At 39.4% G+C, this 13,177-nt stretch overlaps 1 pseudogene; it reads left to right on the top strand.

The window, feature by feature from the left end:
- The first annotated feature begins 5,025 nt into the window (after positions 1-5,025).
- On the top strand, positions 5,026-12,927 carry LOC111547853 (annotated as a pseudogene).
- Positions 12,928-13,177: the final 250 nt, after the last annotated feature.

Here is a 13,177-nt window from a genome sequence, read left to right as displayed (position 1 = left end):
TTCAGTGTTAACTACAAGCTGATGGAATCAGTCATGGATGGCTTGGGGGGGTTCAGGAAACTCCAAAATTCTCTCTGTTCTCAAATGGTTCTTCCATCTATTTTTTGCCGTCACATTCTACCTGATGTGATATTCCTGCCATTAGATACCACTCTTCTAGACCAGAAAAATGTAGGGCCTTCTTTGTAAAAGGAAGCCCACCAGGCAAACTAGAAGGAGAGTGAGACCCATTTACATTTTTCTATTAGCCAAGAGGTTTTTATGTTTTATTTTTTTTCAGATTACTTGGTTTTCTTTTGACATGTTCAATGAAACAAATGTTGAGGAATCTTGGACAAGCAAGATTTAATGTTTGGGACAGAGAGAACAAGCAAATAACTAGGCCAAAATGAGCTGGCAGTGCGAGTGGCCTGCAGACTTAGAGGAAGGAGGTCTGAGAAGGAGGTTTTCACATGTATTGTCAAACTCTTCTTATTTGAGCCTTATCATCAGCCAGTGGCTTACACACAAAATATAGTATTTCTTTTTTAAAAAGTTAAAGCTTATAAAACAAACAAAACCAAACTGAAACCCAGATACGCTTAAGTAACTTACCAAGAAAAATGGCTCAGCAGGCCAGGCCAACAACAGGAAACCGTAGATCTTCCCCATAATTGTTGTGTGGCTAAGGGCAGACCACTTTGCTATTCGTGGTTCATTTCCTTTTCCTCCTTGTGGTATAAAAGAGTCTTTGAGAAACACACAGTGAAAAGTTCTAGAAATTCTTTAAAAAAACACCTTGCATAAAATATTAGTAACCTGGCCTTTCAGTCCTTTGACTTAAGCCATCTAAGGCTTATTTTTCTTTCCCTCACTTAGCCTAGGCAAAAACAATGGGAAAAGCAGGAAGAGAACTGGGAGAGAGTGCCATTGAGGAGAGCTGGAGCCTGGACTGAGGGGTGGGTGTTCAGGTACAGCCTCACACTCTTCCAAGAACCTCTGCTCCTTCTGATGCCTGGATTGCATTAGTCAGTTCTCCAGAGAAACAGAACTAATAGCATATATAGAGATATATATAAGAGGGGATTTATTATGGGAATTGGTTCGCATGATTATGGATGCTGAGAAGTCCCGTGGTATGCCATCTGCAAGCTGGAGACCCAGGAAAGCCAGTGGGGTAATTCAATCTGAGTCCAAAGGCCTGAGAACCAGGGGAGCCAACAATGGAACTCCCAGTCTGAGGCCAAAGGATTAGAAACTAGGGAGTGCTGGTGTAAGTCCTGGAGTCCCTAAGGCCCAAGAACCAGGAGCTGTGATGTGCAAGGGCAGGAGAAGATAGATGTCTCAAGAACAGAGAGAAAATTTGCCGTTTCTTTCTCCAACTTTCTGTTCTATTTGGGCCCTGAATAGATTGGATGGTGCCCATGTCCACCGATCTTAGTGAGGACAGATTTTCTTTACTCATCTCCTGATTCAAATGCTAATCGCTTCTAGAAGCAACCTTACAGACACACCCAGAAATAATGTTTTACCAGGTATCCAGGTATCTTTAGTCCAGTCAAGTTGACACATAAAATTATCACGCTGGACCGACTAGTGGGGTCATTAACCACCCTGATTTGCCCAGGACTGAGGAACTTCTCAGGATATGGGACTCTTAGTGCTAAAACTAGGAAACTCCTGAGCAAACCAGGACAAATTGGTGACCCTATGCCTGTATTCTCTATCTCTCTCTCTCTTTGTTTTTTCACCAAGACAGAGTCTCGCTCTGTTGCCCAGGCTGGAAGGCAGTGGTGCAATCTCAGCCCACTGCAACCTCCACCTGCCAGGTTCAAGCGATTCTCTTGCCTCAGCCTCCTGAGTAGCTGGGATTACAGGCACGTACCACCACGGCCAGCTATTTTTTGTATTTTTAGTAGAGACAGGGTTTCACCATGTTGGCCAGGCTGGTCTCCAACTCCTGACCTCAAGGGATCCCCCTAATTCGTCCTCCCAAAGTGTTGGGATTACAGGTGTGAGCCACTGTGCCTGGCCTCTTTTTTTTTTACACAAGTTAATTTTCAGTTTCCCCTCTAGCTTTAGAAATGATCAGTGTGTTTCCTCATTAAGAACCCCATGTATTTTGGTTTGCATTTGGGGGCTATAGGTATGAAAAACATTTTTAAAAAAATAATAGACTCATGCTCAGTAAGGTGAGATGCTCATAGTATAAAAGCATATCAGGAACAGAATATATCCTATGAAATAGCAGACTCAACTCCAGCTGGAGCTTACACAGGGTTATAAATTCACTGAGAAGAATGGCCATGGAACTGCAAGCATTGTTGAAATTGTTATTTATCTTTTCACTACCCAATACTCCTTGCTCCACAGGCATGTAAAATTAAATTCACAGAAATTAAATCCCTCCACTGATGAAAAAGGCATCAGGGTGTAAAAAGAAGATGAATCCAGCAATCAAAGACCTCGATAAATGTGCAGAGTGGCTTGGAAGTGAGCAGTAGTTAAAAACAAATGTAACAAAACATAAGATGGAATACTTTACATCACAGTTTTGGCTGAGGCTCCAAAGACTGAGAATTAATCAGTATCTGCCCAATCACCGCTGTGTCCCAAAGGAGGTGCTGGATTGCCTCTTCAGGACATGCTACATGGATGGAGAGGAGACTCCTTGGGGAGATTTGGGCTGTGGGTAACCAGTCCTTCCAGCACTGGAGAAAGGAGGAGGCCTGCACAGGTTGTACACTATTCTTTTCACCTGGAAACTTGAAACATGTGCCCTGGAGTTGAGGATGTTGGTTTAATGATACTGACCTACAACTGAGAAGACAAAAAAGGCGAGCCATACCTTCACGCAAGGAGAGGATGCGCGAAGCAAGTGAGATCACTGGAGCTTGGTATAGGGGAGTGGACTCTTGGGGTCAACTTAAAAGTCATCTGGCTGACCGGCCTGGTGGCTCACGCCTGTAATCCCAGCACTTTGGGAGGCCGAGGCGGGTGGATCACGAGGTCAGGAGATTGACTCCACAGTGAAATCCCGTCTCTACTAAAAATACAAAAAATTAGCCGGGCGCGATGGTGGGCACCTGTAGTTCTAGCTACTCGGGAGGCAGAGGCAGGAGAATGGCATGAAACCGGGAGGCTGAGGTTGCAGTGAGCCGAGATAGCACCAGTGCACTCCAGCCTGGGTGACAGAGCGAGACTCTGTCTCAAAAAAAAAAAAAAAAAAAGTCATCCAGGTGAGAGGGCTGTTTGGACGGCGATGGAATCCCAGTAGAGAGAGGCTGGGGTGGACTGCCAAATGCCTGGGAGATTAGAGTTGAGGTAATTAGTGACCAGCCAGAGAAAAACGACCCCTTTAAAAAATGTAAACTTCTGAGAAAACTTCCGAAGCACTTTGCTAGGGGAAGTACCAGCTCCAGTCAACTCCCAAGCTCAGGGTGCTCCCATAATACCCACTTCTCCCGGGGCAGGCTTTGGAAGGGTCAGGAATGCTGACAAGGATGCTAGCAGAGGGGGTAAAGCTAGTTGGTGAGAAGGAGGGAGAGCAAAAGCTGACCCTTCACATCCCCTCTCATCCCAGCCAATGCACAAAGCCTTCCAGGTATAAATGGTTTCAAGCTGGGATAGAGGAAAATCTCTACAGTAGATAAAAGTTGGACATTTTTGTGATTTATACTACTGGATGTTTTAATTATTCAAACATAACTTATTGGGATAGAAGATGATTGGACTAATCTTGAAAATTATGGAAAAGTTATAGGATCAGTCCAATATATCATCCAAGGAAGAAACAAGATCTTATAATGGATTTAAAGGGACTCATGTGAGAGTGTGTGTGCGGGGTGGGGAAGAGGAAGTGCACCTATTGAGTTCAGCCTGTTTAATAACAGCTGGCATTTACAAAACGCCTACTACGTGCCTGGTACTGTTCTGTTACATGTGATAAGTCATTTAATGTTCACAGAAAATCTGTGAAACAGGCATTATAATTACCCTCATTTTACAGATGACGAAACTGAGACCGAGAGGTCTCAATTTGGCAAAAAATTAGCAAAAATATTTGCCACGGCCACACACTTAATAAGTGGAGAATCTGAGGTTTAAATCTAGGGGTGTATAGCTCAGGAGTTCATACTTCTAATCACACTGTGCTTTGCTTATTGTCTGAGAAAATGGCTACATAAAGATGCTGTGGGACTCACAGAAAAGGGATTTTTGAATGAGCAAGTTAGAACAATGGTCTAGAAGCAGCAATTGGAGGATCTAAGCACCAGCACTTTGGATCTCCAACTGGAACTTGGGTTCAAAATTATTCTGGGGCTGCAGTGGGTTTTCACCCCCAGGGAGCTCTCAGTTGACCTGGCAAGGTGGGCTACCACTTCTGAATAACAGAGACGACATTCTTAAAGGTGGACCCATTTAGGGTTTTTCGTTTTAAACATTACCTAATCTTTTCGTCGTTGTGGTTTCGAATTATTTTGTTTCTGCTCTGGCCCCACTATCTGGGTAACTTTCTTTCCTGAGTCAGCAAGGGGCTAATGATAAAAGCCATCATAATTATTTAATCATCATCCCCTTTTAACTCCAAAATGACACTGCGCTGAACTGAAAAGCTTTTCTGAGTATCTACTAAATACCATATTTCATTTATAATGCTCACCTTTGTATGCAAGGAATGTAGACGTCACAGCTCCAGAATGGGCTCAAAACCATTTTGTCTGATTAATTATTCTGATAAAGACTTGATTCCCATAATAAATTGGACATAATTGAGAATACATTCATGAAAAGAGTGGGTAGATACATTTTTGCACAGAGTTTAATTTTCCAATTGTGAAAGTCAGAGAATACAAAGTAAGTTTTCATGAACTGTATTACCTTCTCATGCTTTTTACATTCCTACGATATAGTGAAAGTTATTTTATTGCAAGAATGCAAAATTAATGTCAAAATAATGAGGTTGCATTGAGACTTACAGCAGGAAAACTAAGAAACTCAAATGAATTTTTTCCTATCCTGTTAATTCTGGCCATAGCACCTAAAATGCCCCATACCCTCCTGCCAGTCAGCTGTGAGAAAAAGGTGGCTGGAAATAGTGAGGAATCAGAGAAAAAAAGGTAAGATTGTGAAGTCGAGTTAAAGTCACCTAGGAGTGTCCTGAGTTCCCCTCCTCTCTCAGTATCACCTTTACTTTCCAACTTGGAGTTAATTGCTTAAAAGAATAAAATTTGGTAAGTTCAATAGGAAATTCAAGTTTTTCAGATTAATTTTTTTATCATATTAATATTTGCATGTAGTTAAAATGTAAATGATATAAGCCTCATATAGCAGTCTAAATTGGGTCAAAAATTTCAATTGGGTAGAATATAGGGTTGCAGTATTGTAAACTTAACATAATTGGGGTGAGTCTAGTTCAGAACCCATCACCAATTTCTTCAGTTATACTGAAATTCATAATATTGTGAGGTGTGTGGTCAAGGGGTTTTCCTAAAGTTCTAAATGTCATAATTAAAAGTGGAAATTTCCCTCTCACCTTTTCATAGTTCCCAGCCATAATTTGCTTCAATATTTTGAACTCTTCCTACTGGTATTGACATTTTTAGATAATAATTCAGATAATTCTAATAGACTTATAGGCATCTGCAAGAGAGGCATTTAATTTTGATTAATGGCATAATGTATAGATAATTTGTATTTTTAGATAATATTTTGGAATAACTAAAGAGAGTTATATGGTTGTGATATCTCAATATTATTTACTGAAGAGTTAAGTAGTATACTATAATTATGGTTTCTTTCTTGTAAAATTTTTAATTAAATTTACTTATTCAGTTTTTCATATGTTTATCCTCAATTCTTTCCACACACACCATCAGATCTTTCATATATCAATTTATTTTCCAAACGCTCAAATATATCAGAATATCATCTATCTATAATGTAAATTTAAGCTTACCTTTAGTAGCAATTAATTAATATTAGATTTGCTGTACTCTGTTGTTATAACTCCCCCTGCCCCCAAACTGAGTCAGAAAACAACAGGGACTAGTCAATTTTAGAGTTTTATTCCATTAAATGACTGGGAAAAGTTCATTGCGTAATGTGCATTTTAACTACCTTAGACTATTATTTTAATTTTTGAAATTAGAATAAAAATAAAATTTTACTCTTGAAAGAGACTTCATTCATTCACTTATTTATTTTTTTAACAGATGTATTCAACAGATTTTTAAAACACTTATTCAACAGCTTTTGATTTACCAAAATGGCAGTTTCATGTGATTCAAATTAATGCTGTGAGTCTGGCACTCTGCTAGGCACTTGGTCATAACAGTTTTATTCAGTCTCTCACTTTACATAGGGGAAGGAAAAACAAAGCTGTCTATTGATAAAGATTATTTTAAGAACAATAAAGAGTAATGCATTTCTAAGAGCTAAACAAAAATGCGATTGTTAGTATACGCATTAGAGGTTTATTTTCTGCAGCGTTATAGTTCCAAAGGCATTTCCTGATACTTTACTGTTCTAAATTTGAGCATGTTGCTGAAGTCCTATGTGATAGGTACTTAAAAGATGAAAACAAAACAAAACAAAACAAAACAAAAAAAACAAACCTCCTTAAAGTACAAACAAATAAAAACATTATAAAGTGAGAGAGTCTGAAATCATGCCTATTTATTTGCATGTTAACGTGGAAAAGTCTTTAGCCTCCTGGGTAAATATTCATTATCTTAATTGGCTCCTGGCTAGTTAAGTCTTCAGGAGGATAAAAAAAAAAAAAAAAAAAAAAAAGCCTGTGGGTTAAATATATTTGCCGGAAAGTAAGAACTGGAATGAAAGCAACATCTGAATTTCACTCTGAAACCAGAAAATCTAATACAGTAGTAATGATTTAGTCATGCTGCTTTTTCCAGGAATGATCAATAAAAGAGGGGAAGTCGAGTCCTACCTTGAGCCCTGGAATTCAATAAAAAATAAAGCATAAGAGCTGAAAAAGAAATCAGAACTATATTATTTGGAAGCACAGATTGGCAAGAGAAAGTCCAAACAGAGGAGTGTGAAGAGGAATGGAAAGAAACAAAACTGTTCCATTAAAAAGGTGTTTAAGGGGCTTATTCTCCCTCAGTGTGTATGCATATAAATTCCATTAGTGTTAATAGGACCTAAATGCATGACTCAAGAGGAGAATAGAGTGACTTGTGTACATATGGTTACATGAAGTCTAGGAAAAGTCTATTAAAGACGACAAAGGGCAGTTTTGGAGTCTAATAGACTTATAGGTATCTGCAAGAGAGGCGTTTAATTTTAATTAATGGCATAATGCATTTTTCTTTTACTAAGGCCAAAAAAAAAAAAAAAAAACACACACACACACACACATGAAAATGACAAAGGGAAAATAATTTTAAATAAGCCCAAACTTAGCTCTCAAAATCATGGCTTAATGCTAAGGAATATATTCTTGCACTCCAGGTGGTAAAATTGATCCCTTGTGCAAGGTTTGTAATTTAAATTCAAATTGGAATATTGAGTTGTATGGATAATTCAGCTCATTATTCCCAGCTTTCACTGTGTGTGTGTGAGAGAGAGAGAGAGAGAGAGAGAGAGAGAGAGAGAGATGAGAGAGAGAGAGAGGTTGATTTCCATAGAAACTAAACTCTAGTCTTTGGTTATTTACAAAAGGGAGCATAATCAAGCCAGATTTTAAAAAATACATAATGGTGCACAAAGTAATAGATGGAAATCTCTTAACTGAGGGAGAAATCTGTTTCTAGGAGAATAATTTGAGATTTCTTTGCTGTAGTTAATAGTTTCAAGTAAACAATAAAGTTATTTACCCAAAAGAGATAGAAAACTAAGGATGTCTTTCTTTATAGAGAAAAGCTGGGGGTTACAAATAAAAAAATTTAAAGAATATTTATTTCATATAAGCCATAAGAACGTTGAAACCAGGAACATTATAATCCTCCACTTTATTCTTCATAATTCTATGTGTATTAAATAGGTGCTCAAACACTTATGTAAAGAAGAATGCATGAACATGAGGGTGGATTTGAAGAAAATGCAATGTCTCACCTGAAGTGCTTTCTTTGAAGTGTCTCATCTATCTGCATTTGGAAAAAGTTGAATTTAGCACTGAGAAATGCTTTAGTGGGAAATTGAATGCCTAAGAATTTATATGATCTCTTTTCTAGTAAAAAGAACTACATTTAGGAAGAAGAACGTGAGTGAATTCTCTTTTGGGTAAATTTAATAAGAAGCAGATCTTAGAGGGACTCAGTATCATACACTTGCATTACACTTTAATCTTCACTCTATGATGTTTCCAATATTATGGCACTGAAGTCATACTTCTTGCTGTGAATAAGTAAGTCTCTAATATTGCTATGTTATTCCCATTCACTTTGTTTTTAGTCATTTTAAAGGGTTCTTTATATTTTAGGATCTAATATAGCATGATTTTTTTTTGAAATATAAGGTGTATAAAATTTGTACATTCACCTACGAGCACCAGGGGTGTGTGTGTATGTGTGTGTGTGTTTGTGTGTGTGTGTGTGGCTGTGACTATATATCTATGATTGTTACTACCAAATAGCTCCAAGTTAAAAAAAGTTAACTATGAGAAGTCTAAGGAGACTATACAGCGTGTAGTGCCATTTCTTTACTGACGATAGTGCATATCAGGTAGTACCAGAGGGGTGAATTTAAGTTTAGTGTAAATACTTATTAGCACAGGGAATGTAGGGATAGAAAGTGGGGATGGGAAGCCAAAAACTCTCTCAATATAGTGGGAGGCAGGTGAGCTGTATAGCATAAATGAGCAAATTTATTATGAGGAATTGTATTTATTTGGTATTACTTTTAATGGCAGAAACTGCAATTACTTTTGCACCAACCTAATAAAAGGGCTCTACAATACCAAGTGTGGTAGGTACATTGTTGCAACTGCTTTGAAAAACTGGGTGGCAATATTTATTAAAGCTGAACATTTGCAAATCTTATGAACCAGCCATCTCACTTCTAGGTACATAAGCAACAGAAATGTTTAGATATTTGCCAAAAGACTCAGGCAAGTGTGTTATAACAACATTTCTAATAACCAAAAAACTAGACTCAACCCCAATAGTCATTAATAATAAGATGAGTAAATAAATTGTGTTATATCAAGGAAATAAATACATATGGTAACAGAAATAAATGAACTACAGCCATCTGCAAAAATATGAATGAATCTCACAAACATAGTATTGAGCAAAGAAGTCAGATAAAGACAAGTCAGTATTGTTTAATTTTATTTATGGAAAGTTAATACAAAGCAGATCAAACTAGTAGGTCTCCAATAGGAAAAAGGAGAGGGATTGCGACTGTTTCTTAATCTGGGTACAGGTTACACAAGAGTGTTCATTTTGTAAAAAGCTATAAAGCTGTACACTTACATTTTGTACAGTTTTCTGTTTTTGTATGTGTGTTAACCTTCAGCAAAATTTTACCCTCCTTCTCAAATAAGTATAGATTTTGTAGATTCTTGAAAACTACCTATAAAGGCAGAATTTTAGGAAGACAAGGTGATTCAGAGCTTCAAATAGGAAGAAAAGTTGGGGGAAGTATGCAGCCGATGACTCCAATCTGAAATCACTTAGGGGGATAGAATTTGTATTTGGGTAAAACCTTAGGTCATGATAAATCACAATATAGACTGATATCCAAAAGATCTGAGGAGACTTAAGCTTGAGTCAGAATAGATACAAATAAGCATCTGGTACTTTGTCTGATAATGGATATCAAATAAGACCAAAGGCAGGGACAGGCTGAAATGCCAGAGTTTAAAAACTAAAGTTTCGAGGTAGGAGCAGTTTGTCACACAGTAGCTTGGAATGGTCTGCCAAACTCTGCCTGGGTTTAAATGACTTTTGTCCAGGAGTGAGAGTGTGGCAACTTTATATGGGTTATAATTACATAAAAGGCTAGAGAAAAAAACTACATGATGTAACATTTTATTTATAAGTCATTTACTCATATATAGTCATGCCTTGTATGTGAAAATCTCATTTTTCAAACTATACTGGGACTTCTACATGTAAAACATGGTGTAACAAACACACCAGCTTTTATTTACTCATTTAATTCTTAGTCTCCCATCAATGTAGGGTTACAATTAAGACTGACAAAGACCCCAAATAAAATTCTTACTGATTTATGGATTCTTTGTGCCTTAGTCCATTCAGGCTGCTATGACAAAAATACCATAGGCTGGGTGGCTTAAACAGCATTTATTTCTCACAGTTCTAGATCAAGATGCTGGCAGATTCGGTGTCTGGTAAGGGCCTGCTTCCTAGTTCGCAGACTGCTGTCTTCTCCCTGTGTCCTCACATGGTAGAAGGGGTAAGGGAGCTCTCTGAGGTCTCTCTTATAAGGGCACTAATCTCATTCATGAGGGCTGCATCCTCATGGTCTAATCACCTCCCAAAGGCCCCAGTGTCTATTATCATCACATTGGGGGCTAGGATTTCAACATATGTATTTTGAAGAGCTACAAATATTCAATCCACAACACTATATAAAGAGAAGCAATAATAAAAGCTAACAATTATGGAGTAGTTGCTACATACCAGGCATTGTTCTCAATACTTTACATATATTATTTAATCTTCACGGCTACTTTGAAACTTAGAGGAAAAGGCACATAGTAGTGAAGGACAGAGCCAGGGTTCTAGGCCAGGTTAGTCTGACTTCAATCTTTCTGCTGTGTTATTCTGTCAACTATATTTAGCCATCAGGCATAAAAATGCTTTGAAATCTCAATGAACATGCCTGTAGGTTTCCCTTAGTTCGGCCCTCAGCAAAAAGAGGTTACCCTTACACCCTACTAGGCCTCTTTTCAATTATGAGAGCTGGAGCATATCCACAGAGAGTAGGCAGAGGTAGATGGGTAGGGCAGTGGGAGATTTTTCACTCCAGGAAAGACCAGGTGACCAGCTGTCAAAGACAATATAGTACACAGCTCTCACACACTTGAATAGTGCCCCTTACGATAAGATTCTTTCTCTGTGCTGCCAGGTTTCAGCTCTTCCCACTCCTGAAAGGTAAGCTCCAGTTTCCCCTTTTGTCATTCTTGGTGCAAGCTCCAGTAGCTTAATATATTTCCCCAGTAGTCCATAAAAATAGAGCCCAAAGTTTTCTTCTTTTTGGGAGAATAAAGAAGGGTGAGTGTGTGTGTGTGTGTGTGTGTGTGTGTGTGTGTGTGTGTGTGTGAGACGGTGTCTTGCTCTGTCACCTAGGCTGGAGTCCAATGGTACAGTCTCAGCTCACTGCAAGCTCCGCCTCCCGGATTCAAATGATTCTCCCGTCTCAGCCTCCTGAGTAGCTGGGACTATAGGCACGTGCCACAATGCCCGGCTAATTTTTGTATTTTTAGTAGAGACAGGGTTTCACCATATTGGCCATGCTGGTCTCGAACTCCTGACCTCGTGATCCGCCCACGTTGGCCTCCCAAAGTGTTGGGATTACAGGCATGAGCCACCGCGCCTGGCCGAGGGGTGAGTTTTTAAACATAATTTCTTCTTCTCTACTTTTCAGGAAAGAGTTTAAAAATTCACGGTTGCGCAGTAGTGCTAGCAGCTTCGTGGTTTGGTCCTCAGACCTGGCAGCCACCACTGGTGGTGAGCTGCTAGGAAGCCTCTGTTGGTGAGCTCGTTGGAGCTTGAACCCATTGTCACCCCTCTGACTCACTGGGAAAAACAAAACAAAACAAAACAAACAAACAAAAAAAAGTTGAAGCAGATCGCCCAGGAAAGGTCTTCATTGGTAGACTTAGTACGGAAACAAGTAAGAAAGCTCTTGAAGCAGTATTTGGCAAATATGGACGAATAGTGGAAGCACTCTTGAGGAAAGACCATGAAACCAACAAATCAAGAGGATTTGCTTTTGTCACCTTTGAAAGCCCAGCAGACGCTAAGGATGCAGCCAGAGACATGAATGGAAAGTCATTAGATGGAAAAGCTATCAAGGTGGAACAAGCCGCCAAACTATCATTTGAAAGTGGCAGAGGTGGACTGCCTCCACCTCCAAGAAGTAGAGGCCCTCCAAGAGGTCTTAGAGGTGGAAGAGGAGGAAGTGGAGGAACCAGGGGAACCCTCTTCCCCATCCATGTGGGGAAGACACATGGATGACAGTGGATATTCCATGAATTTTAACATGAGTTCTTCCAGGGGACCACTCCGAATAAAAGGAGGACCACCACTAAGAAGTGGGAGTCCTCCTCCTAAGACATCTGCACCTTCAGGACCAGTTCGCAGCAGCAGTGGAATGGGCGGAAGAGCTCCTGTGTCATGTGGAAGAGATAGTTATGGAGATCCACCTCGAAGGGAACAGCTGCCCTCTGGCAGAGATGTTTATTTGTCCCCAAGAGATGCTGGGTATTCTACAAAAGACAGCTATTCAAGCAGAGATTACCCAAGTTCTCGTGATACAAGAGATTATGCACCACCACCACGAGATTATACTTACCGTGATTATGGTCATTTCAGTTCACATGGTGACTATCCATCAAGAGGCTATAGGGATAGAGATGGATATAGTCGTGATTGTGACTATTCAGATCATCCAATGGAGGTTCCTACAGAGATTCATATGAGAGTTAGGATAACTCAGATAGTGCTCCACCTACACGAGGGCCCCCGCCATCTTATGGGGAAGCTGTGGCTACGATGATTACAGCAGCTCACCTGACAGATATGGTGGAAGTCGAGACAGTTACTCAAGCAGCCGAAGTGATCTCTACTCAAGTGGTGGTGATCGAGTTGGCAGACAAGAAAGAGGGCTTCCCCCTTCTGTGGAAATCCTCAACGTGATTCCTACGGCAATTCATTTCTTGGTGGTGATGGAGGAGATGGTGGTCTTGGAGGAAGCCGATCTGATAGTGGGGGAGGCAGAAGCAGATGCTAGAAACAAACAAAACTTTGGACCAAAATCCCAGTTCAAAGAAACAAACAAAAAGTGCAAACTATTCTGTCATAACTACCCAAGGACTACTTAAAGGCAAAATTGTGTTACCTTTTTAAAATTCCCTGTTAAGTTCCCCTCCATCATTTTTATGTTCTTGTGAGGAAAAAAGTCAAACATGTTTAATTTTTTGACCTTATTTATTTATTTATTTATTGTACTTTAAGTTCTAGGGAACATGTGCACAACGTGT

The sequence above is a fragment of the Piliocolobus tephrosceles genome, chromosome 3 (genome assembly GCF_002776525.5).
Source record: "Piliocolobus tephrosceles isolate RC106 chromosome 3, ASM277652v3, whole genome shotgun sequence".
Taxonomy (NCBI): Eukaryota; Metazoa; Chordata; class Mammalia; order Primates; family Cercopithecidae; genus Piliocolobus; species Piliocolobus tephrosceles.
This window is presented reverse-complemented; position numbering and strand designations above follow the sequence as displayed.